The sequence below is a fragment of the Camellia sinensis genome, chromosome 13 (assembly GCF_055761805.1).
Source record: "Camellia sinensis isolate YWXY chromosome 13, ASM5576180v1, whole genome shotgun sequence".
Lineage (NCBI taxonomy): Eukaryota > Viridiplantae > Streptophyta > Magnoliopsida > Ericales > Theaceae > Camellia > Camellia sinensis.
Window position 1 is genome coordinate 150564167 of NC_138973.1, and position 12413 is coordinate 150576579.

At 35.0% G+C, this 12413-nt stretch overlaps 1 long non-coding RNA gene across 1 annotated transcript; it reads right to left on the reverse strand.

The window, feature by feature from the left end:
* Nucleotides 1–3867: 3867 nt before the first annotated feature.
* Nucleotides 3868–4689, reverse strand: LOC114266163 (uncharacterized). The gene is made up of 3 exons (XR_014348518.1): nt 4556–4689; nt 4319–4402; nt 3868–3983 (listed from the first exon to the last, which is right to left on the reverse strand). It is a non-coding gene; the product is annotated as an uncharacterized LOC114266163 (long non-coding RNA).
* Nucleotides 4690–12413: the final 7724 nt, after the last annotated feature.

The following is a 12413-nucleotide window of genomic DNA, read 5'->3' on the forward strand; positions in this document are numbered from 1 at the left end:
TTTCAGGTAGTAGGTTATGCCATTTTTGGATTGAAGGGTGCACATGGTGTAGCAATACTGGAAATGCTGAAGGTTTAGTTGGGCTCTACGTCAGCGATTGAGTTCGGCTATATCGTTGATTACAGGAAATGTGTTGATGACTAGTTGCATGGGGTTTAGTTTGTAAAAGGGGAGCATTTCCCTAAACATAATATTAAGAGGGAATCTAATTCCACCCTCAGGATTGACACTACTGGGAATGACATGCAATTGCCTTCGGGCATAATGGAGTCATTTTCATCAGCTAGTCTGATATGGACATCGGCTAGGATGTTGTATTCTAGGCGGAAATTCTCAATCTTAGTGTGGCTGTCTACTCTTTGCCTATGCATACCCATGACCTCGGATTAATGGGTTTGGTATTGATTTATATTGAGGAATGTTCTATCGACCTCGACGAAACCCCAATGAGTACTGGGGTGAAGATTTTGGAAATCTAGGGGGGATTTTTTTGGCACAATTCATTTCAATTTCCCTAGTATATATTGTTCTAACAGAACCCAATCCTAAGTCTATGTTTATGCAAGAACAACATAAATGAGCATGAATCGGATGAAGGAATCTAGAAACAGAAAAAGAAACAAGGAAAATGGACTCAAAATCTGAAATAGAGATTGAGATACAAGAACATAGAGAAAGCAAAGGCATATTCAAGACATTAATAGATTTAGGTACAAGAACTAGAAGAGGGGGATTCAGGATAATCTAATGCCAGTGTGCAAAAACTAGAAACATGATGTGTAAAAGGCATTATACAAACATAAAAAACATGGAGGCAAGTTCAAAAACGTGAAGAAATTCAAAAATGTAATGGAACTAACATGGAGAAGAATGGAAGACTTATAGAGTGAAATTGGAGAAACAGACATCGAAACCGTGCTCGCCGGAGTCAGATGGTGCGTTTGATCGGAACAGAATGGTTGAACAGGCACCAGAGACGGTGGAGCAGATCGGTTGTAGAGAGCTTCAAATCTTGGTAACGAAGGTCTAGAGAAAGTCTGAGAAGAGAGAGAGAATGGTGGATGCAAAAGTGAAGAGACAAAGAGAGGGGTAACAGTTTTGAATAAATTCAAAAGGGCGGCAAAAGCACTGATTTAATTGCCTAGGGAGACGTGCCAGTGCTGACGTTAGGTGGCGTGGGGCAGAATTGATGCAACACGCCAGACACATGACCGGTACGAACTAGTCGGTGATGACGCATGGATGAAATAGTTGGGGTAATTATGACATGAAAGCTCATGAGCAATTGGGGTTCTTGATATTCTTGAACTAGCAGGTGATGACCTCGGCTAGTATTATGATCTCGGTTAAGATATTGATCTTGGATAAAAGAACATGTTGGTTCTTGATTCTTCATTAGTGGATATTTGAGTCCTTGTTTCTTGACGCCGATGAGTCATGATCTCGGATGGAGGAGCATCTCTAGCATATTGCTTCGTCGACATATTGGAAGTTCAAACGATATAGGTTCTATCACTATAGGTTGCCGAGGTAATAGAACCTACGGGACAACTGTGGGGATGTATTTTTAGGGTCATGCCATGTGGCCGGGATGTGGTTGAGATGCCACGTGGGCGAGCCAAATTGTCGAGGAGATTACAGTATTGCTGAGATATGGTGCAGTAATATAATATCGGAATCCCGTGATATTTGGATAAAGGACAAGAGTTCTAGATAAGTGATGTGTTTAGTTCGGATAAGGATGAGACTTTTGAGGAGTTCATTCATATCTAACTGAAAGTCCGAGGGAAGCATTGTGTTTGAGTACTGTGAAGTGAGACTTTTAGTGGATGAGGGCACTGCTAGCTATAAAAGTAAGGCACCCTCGTAGGTCTAAGATATGTTTTACTTGTGCATTGATTTATTGAGTTGAGATCTCATGAGATTGTTGACTGACTTGATCGTCGGAGTGCCTTCGGGTGGACGAGCCACCGTGGTTTTCTTATCTTTTTGTTAGCAGGTGCTTGGTTTAATCTATTATGCCACCTGCTCTCTAGCTGAATTTCCTGTTTAGTTATGAGGTCGAAAATCAACACCCACATTTTTAATGCTTTATGATGTTTCTATCTTCTTTTTGGTGGTTGTTGTTTGTGTTATGAAATTTAGATGGCTGTGGACATAGGATGTGGTTAGATAAAATGATATAGGCAAGGTGTTCGTTAAAAAGATTTTTATGTCGGGTTTTCTTTGTAAAAGGGGTTACTTTTGATATTTTAACTAAAGCTTCTGATTGGTGGTCTCTATTTCTTTATTTATGAATTAAGTCCTTTTTTCTTGATAAAAAATTAATAGGTAAATTACACTGACATCTCTTGATATTTCTCTTTAATATAAATCTCTTCTCACATTTAAAAAATTATATTTTTCTCCCTTAGGTTTGTAATCTCATTATAAATTGCCACATGGATTGTTGATATTATACCCTAAAATTTTTTAAACGACCATCTCGTCCTTTTTTCTACCATTTCTTCTTCTTATCATCATGATTAAATTCTATAATTTTTCATCATTAAATTGTACCTGAACATATTCTTATGGAGTAATTATATATATATTTACAATAATATTTCTATCACAAAATTTTTATGATATTTTTTGTATAAATTTTTATATATGAATATAATTTTTTATTTTTATTTCCACCGTCATATCTAGATTAGATCAATTTAATCTAGCTATATTTAAAAAGTATGAAATTTGTATAATTTTTTTTTAAAAAAAACCATTGAATACAGCAAAATAAGATAATGTATTGAATTTTTATGTTTTTATATTTTTTTTTGTATTTGATGAATTTAAAAAAAAAAATCACAAAATGTTATACTTCTTAAGTATATCTAGATTAGGTGTATCTAAAAAATAAAAAATTACTTAAAATATTAAAAAAAAATCAATAAAAATAAAACACACAAAATTAAAATAAAAACTTAATTTTTTGTGTGAGTTAAACCAAAGAAGATGATTGTTATATCTCTTAAAATGACATGAACAAAATATTTGTATTATTTTATTGTTTTATACACTACAAAAAAATTGACTTTTTGCGACGGTAAAATACCGTCGCTAATACTCCTATTGCCATCGCTAATACTTTTTGCGACGGCAAGAGGGGTCGCAACTGCAGGGGTTGCAAAAGAGTTTTTGGAAGGCACAATGCCGTCGCTAATGTTTTGCGACAACATTTTCGCCTTTTTGCGATGGCACTGTGCAGTCGCTAATAACGTTTGAAATTTCTTGACTTTTTTGCGACGGAACTATTTTACCGTCGCTAAAAATGTTATTTGAGACGGCAAAAAATACCGTCGCTAGTAGTCTTTTTTTGCAACGGCAAAAACACTGTTTTGCAACGGTGTGGTGCCATCGCAAAAAGTATTAAAAATATGAAAATTTCTATTTTTTGCGACAGTGTAATGCCGTCGCAAAAAGTATTAAAAAATAATAAAATTACTATTTTAAATAATAAAATTTATATTTTTTGCGACAGTATAATACCGTCGCAAAAAATAAAACCTATAACAAAATTAATAAAAATATTAAAATTTTCTATTTTTTGCGACGGTGTAATGCCGTCGCAAAAAAGAAAAAAAATCCTACGATAAAAGGGAAAATTCAAGTACAAAAATTGTTACACTGATATACATGATAGACATCTGCTCCACCAATATAAAGATATGCAGGAAGCATTAAAACACATAATTTTTTCCCTATACCTAGCAATAGGGGTATGGCATGGTGAGATTTTTTTTTTGGGCGATACGTATGGCATAACGAAACTTTTGCTAGAATTATCACAAAAATAGATCACTGCATTAGCCACCCAACTCTTGGAAGACTTAAATGCTAACACTCTCCTAGCCAAAAATTCATGCTTGGCCACACTTGCTTAGACATGCAATTCCCTCTTTCAGGTAATCTTCTCTGCTAATCCAAAACTCCGGTGCATCCTGCACGAGTAATCAAATTTCTCAATGTCCAACTTCATATCAATTCATGTTTTTGTTCCCTGTATCTAAAAAATTGCTTTTTGTTAAGAAAATTATTTTCCCTTTATTTATTTTTTCTTTTCTTGCTTTCCTTTTTTGCTCTTCATTTCAGTTTGCTTTTCACAAATCTGAAAGCAACAAATGCACTGTCCAAATATTGTGGTCTACTTTTAGAAGCACAAGACATACTTAACATGGGGGTGAAAAATGCAAGTTGACAAAACACATCATTGAAACCACTGTGTCCTGGTTTGTATGAGAGAGAGAGAGAGAGAGAGAGAGAGGCAACACTGTACCTTCATAATTCCTGCAAGGACTGCTCCTCCAAGGTATACCATATGCTTTCTTCGCGGTGGATCCTCTATCCGCAACCGTAGTTTCTGTTAGAAGTAGAGGAAGATCAGAAGAATTGTTAGCTAACATGAAGTGAGAGCCTCATTGTTAAATTGGATGAACAAACTAAAAAAAAAACATGATATTTTTTCCTTTTTTCTTCTCCTTCCATACCATAACACATGTAACTTGGGTCTTACCTTCAACCCATCCTTGTTTCCCTTCAAAACAGCTTCAAGATAACGGTCTAAAATTTCTTTCTCCAGGCTGTAGGAAAATAAAAATGAAAAACTTCAAAAGCTAAATTTAAAGCTATATCGAAGTATCAGAACTAAAGAGGGCATCTCCTTGGGTTCTTACAAAACTAGATTAGCGATTCACTATTAAAATCACAAAGGCAGATGACTACTTTAGTTGCAAGACTGTAAAACATGCGGACAAATGTTTTCCAAGAGAAGAACATAGAGCAATTAAGACCAAGTTTTCAAAAAGTCCAATAATGTGAAAAATCACAGCAAATATAACTTGGGAGAGACAAATTAATCACCAAGAAGAAAGCAGTGCAATGATTTTATATAATGCAAAAGGGGATTTAAATTTCTTACTGACTAGGCAATCCAGGATACATAGTACTCCCCCCCACTTAAAACTATGTGTTGGTAGAGCTGTGAAAAATAAAACAAATTAAAAGTTAAATAAAACAAAATAAATGAAATAAACCCAAATGCATTACAAAGTGTATATGGCACGAGGTAGGGAGTGGTCCATGGCAAAAGGACCTGCCTCTATAGCTGTAGTGCATATACCCATCAATTTGGATTCTTCATTTGATCAAATATACCCATCAATTTACAAAGTGTCTTAGAAAGTTGTACAAACCAACAATTTTAACCTATTCACAATCATCTTGTTAAAGTACATATGCAGATGAAGTGTGCCCATATTTTAATTAAGGCACAAAGATCCATCAACCAGCCCTCATAGCTGTGTATATGTACCAAATAGTAGAAGAGATCAATTCCCATTTTCTTGAAGATAAGTAACTAACAAGAAAAACAGACTTACAGGAGTAAAAAGAGCCTCTGGAGCTTGGAACCGTTCTGTGCCAACTTTGATGACCCTTCCATCTGGTAGCTGATTAAAGTAACTTTCTTAATAAATTAACAAAATGCAAAAACAATTTTAACAAGAAAAAGAATCACCTATGTCAAACATATGGTTTTAATGTCTTAGAAACTAGAAAATGAAGACACCAATGAGAAAAGGTCAAATGATATATGTACAACTGCTAAAGTATTCAGCAGGAAAACATGAAACTTTTTTATTTTTTTATATAAGTTACTAATAATACTTGGAACCTCTCTATTTATAAAACTTCAGTGGAAATTCTCAAAAACTAAAAATAAAAAACAAAATAGAAATAGAAATAAAAATAAAAAATAGTTGATGTGCTGAAAAAGGGTGCAAAACACGTACCCACTAGAGATAGCAAAAGGGCAAATTCCTGCACCAGCTACCAAGTAACAAACCCCAATGCCCCCCCCCCACTCTTGGTCTCATAGGATGGACTTAGCTGGGGCAGTGGTTGGTCATCAAGTTAACCAACCAAAAATATTTGCCAACATATTTGCCAATTAAAAAAAAAAAATGCATATTACATGCTGCAATACACAACCTGTAGCATGTGAAATTGCATATTACATCCTGCATATTACATCCTGTAGCATACAAAACCCACACAGTGCTATACAAAACATTGAGAATTGAGACACTGCCACACACATTACATCCTGCACACAAAATCCACACAGTGCCATACACAAAACCCACACAGTGCCATACATCCTGTAACATTGAGACTGCTATACAAAACCCATACACAAAACATCATGTAGCATACAAAACATTGAGACTGTCATCATTGAGATAGTGCCATACAAAACTCATAAAATAGCATCCTGTTTCTCCAAGAAAATTCAGCAGCCCATACACAACCCACACACAAGAAAATTCAACAAGTAGCAAAGAAAATAATTAATCCCAAGCACAAGGGATAGGTTACCCAAAAATTGAAATTAAAACTTAAAAAAAAATATCCATTACAAGATAAAAAATCAAATCCATTGTATTCCAATCCCAGTTAAGTACAAATGGGAACCCAGCAAAATAGCATAAATGAATTAGTACATGCCTTGAATTAATGATTCACAGATCAAGATAAAAAGTTGACTAAAAGCATAAAAATTCCCATAACTGAGGAAAACTACTAAAACAAAAGGAGGCGTATATAAATGCTAGACAAGTTGGAGACATGTTTAGATACCAAAAACAAACTCCCAAAATGGCAAAATGGAGATCAATTACATGGAGATCAAAATGGCATAATGGAGATCAAAACGGCAAAATGGAGATCAAAATGGCAAAATGTCTAAATACATGGAGATCAATTAGATACCAAAAACAAACTCCCATTGGCAAAATGGAGACATGTTTAGTGCTGAGAAACAACACTTCCTAGTTTAAAGATACTTGAAAACAAATCATATTCTCCGCTGCAATTTATTTCCCAAGATAGCTTAACCAAGATGACATTGCATCCCCATAAATCAAAAGGGAATGATATATTTAACAGATATATATATATATATATATATATATATATATGATCTAGTTTTTTTCTTGATTTGTTAAATAAATAAATATATATATATATATATATATGAGTTGATCTTTTATTGAGTTTTTGATCTGTTACATATATATATATATTTATATAACAGATCAAGAAAAAAACTAGATCATATATATATATATATATGTATATATTTAAAATAAATAAATAGAAAGGATATGTATGCTAAGCTAATGTATAATGTAAAGTTTAAAGGATAGAAATTGAATTACTCTCCAATTGCTTCTAAAAGAAGGCTGTCGTGTTCGTCCACAGCAGAGAGGCTGTTATGAGTAGTAGTACTAGGCAGATCTGCATGGGAAAAACAGATCAAGAAAAAAACCAGATCATATATATATATGTAACAGATCAAAAAACCCCCTATATACACTCACAGATATATATATATATATATATATGTGTGTGTGTGTGTGTATGAAAACCCCCCTATATCCGAAATCTCGACACACACACACACACACACACACACACACACACACACACACAGAGATACCCTTTGAAATTGGCGGTGAGGGAAGATAGCCGGCGAGGGAGGAGTGGCGGTGAGGGGCGAGCAACCGTCAATATCGTTTGTGAGAGAGAGAGAGAGAGAGAGGGAGGCAGCAGCGGCGGTAAGGGAGGAGGATTGACAGTGAGGTACGAGCGACGATGAGGGAGGATCGGCGGTGACGGATGATCGGCGCCGTCGTTGTGTGAAAGAGAGAGAGAGGAAGGCGAAACCCTAGATGGAGAGAGCAGGAGGAGAGGAGATGGCTCTGTTGTGTTTGTGTTGTGTGTGTGTTCTCAAACAAAACCCTACACACACCCACAAATGTTATAGTTAATGAATTTTTTATTAAAATAATTTTTATAGTTAATGAATTTTTTTTTATAGTTAATGAATTTTTTTTTTCATTTAGTAAGGTTAAAAATTTATTTGTTTCATATTTATTTTAATGAATAAAAAATTATTATTATTTTTTTATTTGGTAGAAGTAGGGATAATATTTTCCATTAAAATAAAGTTAATTTTTTGTGGTCAATGAAAAATATTTTTTTGTGACCCATTTGTTTTTCTTTTTTTTACTAAAAATCAAGAACTAATTTTTTGTGGTAGAGGATAGGAAGTGGCAGTAGTGGTGAAATTGGTGGATAAGAGGTGATAGTGGTGGTGGTAGTGATGGTGAAGGAGATAAGTGGTGAAGTTGTGCTAGTAGTAGAGGAGATAGAATAGCAGTGGTAGAGAAGAGGTAATGGTAGTAGTAGTGGTGGTAGTGGAGTGGTAGCAATGGTGGTAGTAATGATAGTTGTAGAGGTGGAGTGACAACAGTGGTAGTAGTGGAATGGCATTTGTAGTAGTGGTGAATGTGGTAGAGAAGATAGGTGGTGAAAGAGAGATGAGTGAGAGACAGATAGAGAAGAGAGATGGAGAGAGAGAGAGAGAGAGAGACAGACAGACAGACAGAGACAAAGTGATGAGCGAGAGAGAGAGACAAAGTGGTCGCTAAAAGTGCATTTTCTTGTAGTGGATAACTTGGTAAATAGAGAAGAGATGATGGAGAATATGAGCAAGGTGAACACAATGGGGGAGAGAGACAAACAGACAGACAGACACATAGAGAAAAAGAGGGAAACAGTGGATCGATATTTACACAGAAGTGGTAATAGTGGTAGTAGTGGTAGTGGAGTGGTGACGATGGTAATAGTAATGGGTGAGAGAGATAGAGAGAAGAGAGATGAGCGAAAGAGACAAAGAGAGAAAATAGATGAGAGAAGAGATAGATGAATGAGAGACATAGAGAGAGAGAGAGAGAGACAAATAGACAGACAGAGAGAGAAGAGTGATAAATGAGAGAGACAAAGAAAAGAGAGAGAAGAAGATGAAAAAATGAGTGAAAAGATATAGATAAAGAGAGAGAGAGACAGACAGAGAAAAAAAGAACGAAAATAGATAAATGAGAGAGAGACAGAAAGAGATGAGCGAGAGAGCGAGAGAGAAAAAAAAATAAGAGAGAGAGAAGAGAGACAGAGAGAGAAGATATATGAAAGAGATAGAGAGAAGAGAGATGGACGAGAGACACAGAGCAAAAGAGACAGACAGACAGATAGAGAAGAGTGATGAGTCAGAGTGAGAAAGAGAAGAGAGACAGAGACACGGAGAGAAAGAGAGAGACAGACAAAAAGAGAAGAGTGATGAGAGAGAGAGAGAAGAGAGACAGAGACACATAGAGAAAGGGAGAGACAGACAGACATAGAAGAGTGATGAGTAAGAGAGAGAAAGAGAAGAGAGACAGAGACAGAAAGATAGGAAGATGAAAAAATGGGTGAAAAGAGAAATGTTCAAAAGAGTAAGACGACGTCGTTTATAGTGGATCGATAAATCGAGAAGGAGCTCGATAAATAGAGAAGATGAGAGTAAGAGAGTGAGTAAGGCGAACATAGTGAGGGAGAGATAGACAAATAGACAAGTAGAGAGAGAGAGAGAGAAAGAGAAGAGTGATGAGTGAGAGAGAGACAGTGAAAGAGAGAGATAGATAGAAAAAGAGATAGAGAGATAGAGAGATAGAGGGAGAGATAGAAAAAGAGAGAGAAACAAGAGATGAGCGAGAGATAGACAAAAAAAGAGAGAAATAGAGCGAAAAGAGATGAGCGAGAGAGAGGCACAGAAAAAGAGAGTGATAGAGAGAGAAGAGAAATGGGCGAGAGAGATAGAAAGATAAGAGAGAGAGAGAGAAAAGAAATGAGAGAGATAGAGAGAAGAGAGATGAGCGAGAGAGACAGAGAGAGAAAACAGATAAGAGAGATAGAGAGAGAAGAGAGATAGGCGAGAGACACAGAGAGAAAATGAGAGAGAGAAACAAACAGACAGAGAAAGAAGAGTGATGAGTGAAAGAGATAAAGAGAAGAGAAAGAGATAGAGACAGAGAGACAGGAAGATGAAAAAAATGAATGAAAAGAGAAATGTTATATCAAAAGAGTAAGACGACATTGTTTTTTTTAATTTTTTTTTTGCGACAGAAAAATATCGTTGAATTTATTCAAACCATTTTGTGACTGTATATATATGAAGCTGTCTCAAAACCACAATCACTATGCTAGGTTAGAGTTTTCCAAAAACTCTTTTGAGAAAATTATACTTTCTTGTTTCTGTGTTATATTGTTTTTACTGAATTTTTTTAATATTTTAAGTATTTTTAGACACACCTAACATAAATACACCTAAAAATTAAAAAAATTGTAAAAAAAATCTTTTAAAAATTCACTAAATACCAAAAATACAATAATTCAATACATTTTTTTTTTTTGTATTTTTATGTATTTATTAATTTTTTAAAAAAAATTTCATAATTTTTTTTAGATACATCTAAGTAAGGTGCATCTAAAAAAAATATTTAAAATTTTAAAAATATTCACTAAAAAAAAACACAAAAGTCACTTTTTGCGACGGCAGAAAATGTCGTCTAAAAAAAGCAGAGTATTTGCGACGGCACAATTTGCTGTCTCAAAAAATGAGAGTATTTGCGACGGCAGAAAATACCGTCGCAAATACTCTCATTTTTTGAGATGGCAAATTGTGCCGTCGCAAATACTCTGCTTTTTTGAGACAGCATTTTCTGCCGTCGCAAAAAGTGACTTTTTGAGAAGGCAAGTGTGTCGTCGCAAATAGTTCCGTCTCATAAACCCACTTTTCTTGTAGTGATATGTATAAAGGTTAAAGGATAAATATGTCATTTTAATCTAACAGGGGGATTAGTGTAATTTTTCAAATGTGAGGGAAGGGATTTATAGTAAATAGAAATCTCAAGATTGTCAGTGTAATTTACCCAAAATTAAATTAAATTTTGAAACTTACATTTTATGTTTACAATTGTAACCTAGATGTTGGAACTTTTGCCAAAACACATTTTTGGACAAATTTGACATTTTTAGGGAAGACAGAACTCTATTCTTCCTCACCACATCAGTTTTGGTACTTTTGCCAATGTCCTTTTCTATTATCAGTAAATTTAAATTACTTTTCTAGTTGCCAAATGAAAAAAAAAATTCTACAATGGTTTAGGGTCATAGAGACAAAATTTTATTCATTTATTTTTAATTGCAGGCAGATGGTAATGATATGTGCTTAATTTTTTTGATGAGTGCTCCTTTTTTCTTTTTTTTTTTTGAATAAAATCCTTAATATTAATTTATATGTTCTTGGAAAATGTGTTCATATTTGCAGGTGAATCAATTGATTCAAATTGCAAAAGAGTAAAAGAAAAAATCAATATTGCATTAAAGATGATGGATCAAATGCCGTTATGTAAGGACATGAATTTTTCCCCTTTTCTTTTGTTAAAAGAAATCTACAAAAAGTGTAATTTCTATAATATATGTTTATGCATTTTAAAAATGAATATATATATATATATATATATATATGTTTATTTAAAAGTGAATTATATATATCAAGTCTTTGATTTTGTTTCATAGCACAAAACTTTTTTGTAAGGTAGGTTTGTGCGTACCGAGTCCCGCACTAGATGAAAGTGGATCAGAGCTCTGCTATTGAATAGACTATCCAGGAACAAAGGACCTGCAAACACAGAACATCTTCAGAGCTGCCCGGCCGAGGTTGGTCGGAAAACCTCTCCGGTGTGGGAGTAAGTGGTTGGAGAAGATGAGGGGCTCTCTCTAGGTGTAGAGATAGGAAAGGAAAGAACGTATTCAGTTGTGTTTTTGTGAGTAGAGTTCAATTCAACTTAGTTACCTTCAATGTGAAGAGAGTGAGACTTTATATAGGAGACTTTGCTTGTTGCCTAAGATAGTTTCATGAAGCTTTGGTGCTGCAAAGCTCTCTTTAATATTGCTCAAGGTGGGGGACCTCAAGGTAGTTGACAATGAAGGCATATGCTCTTTGTAATCATGCTTATAACATACCACATTCCCTTGGTTAACTGTTTCCGTGATTCTGAGGTGGCAGCCTTCTGTAGCACAACTTTACGTGCTCCTTTCGGATACGACTAGCCCTACAATTCGGACTCCCGCAGTTCTGAATCTGATTCCACAAGTGCAATGTGAAATAGATAAACACCAAAGAGTCCAAATCCGACAAATCTTTTGGAAAATCGATTTTGAATCAAATTGCCAAAAATGGACTACTTTGCCAGATACAGAGTCGCCACCTAAATATTTTTGAAAAATTTAGGAAACCCATGACTCGTGCCAAAGGCCACGTGTCCATCATCACTAAGATTGTCTCGGCTCGGGAACTTAAGTACGAGAGGGGAATGTCATAAATTGAGCACTCCCGCTCGCCCGATCAAAAATCGGCCTCTACTAATCATGATGCGAATTTTATTTACATTATATGCTCTTGTTCCAATTATTAGACTAACTTTACTATG